Source organism: Myotis davidii, unplaced genomic scaffold (genome assembly GCF_000327345.1).
Source record: "Myotis davidii unplaced genomic scaffold, ASM32734v1 scaffold1040, whole genome shotgun sequence".
Classification (NCBI taxonomy): Eukaryota; Metazoa; Chordata; class Mammalia; order Chiroptera; family Vespertilionidae; genus Myotis; species Myotis davidii.
The window spans coordinates 28,266-30,488 of NW_006292683.1; the positions used below are offsets into that span (position 1 = coordinate 28,266).

A 2,223-nucleotide genomic window follows, 5' to 3' on the forward strand; every position below is an offset into this window, starting at 1 on the left:
TCCGCACCTGCCCAGGCATAACGCTTGTGGCTGAGGCATTAGGACTGGTCAGAGGACCACTAGCTCCCGCCATCAACATGATGGCTGGCTCCGTCTCTGCCCAAGCCTAATGACCAAGGCGTTAGGCCTGGGCAGGGGACCTCAAGCTCCCTGCCATCAACGCAATCGCTGGCTCTGCCCCTGCCCTCGGTTCAGAGGTGTTAGGCCTCAGCAGGGGATCCCCAGCTCCGTTGCTTGGCGCCTATGTATGCAAATTAACCGCCATCTTTCTTGGCAGTTAATTTGCATATCACCCTGATTGGCCAATGGGAAGTGTACTGAAGGTATGGTCAATTACCCTTTTTGTCTTTTATTAGATAGGATTCTTCATTCCTCTAAAGGAACCATTTAATTTTTCAGCTTCCTAGAATGTGTACTAACCCATGCCTTGCTTCCTTGGATGTGTAATAACCCATGCCTTCATTGTTGAGCATAGAGCATAGAGCTCTTAGCTGCTAAGATGAATTACCATTGTTGCCACGTATTACCCTCATTGAGACCAGGCACCAAATAGGTACACAAGCAATGCACATTTTTGATATATCAGCTGATACATTTGCAACCTGTTTATAGGATGAGTGATTTGATACATCGAAGAATGAAGACGATTTGGTTCTGGCATGATGTTTTGTACCTTTTCTTTAAAGAAGGATGGGAGCACAAAAGGAAACTAAATATCTTACATAATTTTACCAACAATGTAAGTCCTCACTTTTTTTTTTATTGTGATCAAACATACCTAACATAAATTTATCATAATAGCAATTTTAAGTGTACCATTCAGTGGCATTAGGGGAATTAACAATGTTGTGCAACCTCTACCACTATCACTGTCTAGAAGTTTTATAAGTGCATGACTCCGTGTTTGTTCACATACCCAGTCATTAATGTTCCTTACTGGGGGAGGTTAATCTACTGGGGGAGGTTGTCTATAAATAAATAATTACAAAATTGCCCCTGCTACCCGTGATCACTAACACCGCCCTTGCCCAGACCTAATGCCTCTGGCCAAGGTGTTAGGCCTGTGCAATGGTAGTTTATTAACAAACTGGATGCTATGCTAAGATAATAAAGACACAGGGATCTGTGTTATAAGTATCTTCTGAAAAATGTTTGGATTAGGCAATGGTTTTCCAAGACAAAGGGCATTTATAGCAGTATCTTAAACTGGAAAAGATAAAAATTAACTAGATATTACAGTGGGGCCTTGACTTATGAGTTTAATTCGTTCCGAGACCGAGCTCATTAAGGAGCTCGTTAACTCAAATTACTCTGTTAACTCAAAGCAAAACATTGGCCGAGAGACAGCTAGTATCTCAAAAAACTCGTTAGTCGGGACACTCGTAAGTCAAGGCCCCACTGTACTATTTAATTTTTAATGATAAGGAAATAGTAATGTTCTGGATATAGTCTGTCTTTGTGTTAAAAGTATGTTTATTAAAGGCAAACTTTAATTTAAAACATGCATTATAATTTAAATGTACAAATAAAAGTGCTGAAGTAATTATATTTATCCTTTACTATAAATTATAGTTTAAAATATGATGGCATTGCTTCCTGACAATGAGGTGCTGCCTCTACAAACAGATCAAGTGGTTAGAGTCCCTAGAAGTTAGATGAATGAGATATTGGAGTGAGCTGCCCTCAGTGGAGTATAGCATAATTGCCTGGCAATAGGTGAACGGTGAACAGTTTGTATTTTATGGGTATAATTACATTTGTCTTCAAATTTCATGCATTAATATCAGTATCAATAATGAATGAATTCCAAATGGGATGGATAATATCTAAAGTTGCATACTAAGTGCCAGGCACTAGGGGTTCCACCAAGAATCAAAGAGAGGACATGGTGCTTGTCTTTACGGAACTTGGGATCTGCTCATTCAAAGCAGAAGCAGGTTTGGACAACTGCCTGAAAGGAGGAGAAAGTTGAAATGTGTAACCAAATTAAGCTCATGGGCTTTCATTCTTTAATTCATTCAACACATACCTGATGAACATTTTTAAAATGCCACAGTGTTCTAAGGTTGGAAGTATCCTATCTAATAAAAGAGAAACATGGTAATTGGCATACGACCGCTCCCCTTCCCATTGGCTAATCAGGGCGATATGCAAATTAACTGCCAGCCAAGATGGAGGCCGGCAGCCAGGCGCTTGAAACTAACATGAGGCTTGCTTGCTTCA

At 40.3% G+C, this 2,223-nt stretch overlaps 1 protein-coding gene across 1 annotated transcript in view; it reads left to right on the top strand.

The window, feature by feature from the left end:
* Positions 1–2,223, top strand: part of LOC102765134 (cytochrome P450 4V2) — a 37,193-nt gene that overhangs the window by 10,961 nt on the left and 24,009 nt on the right. The window lies entirely within an intron of this gene.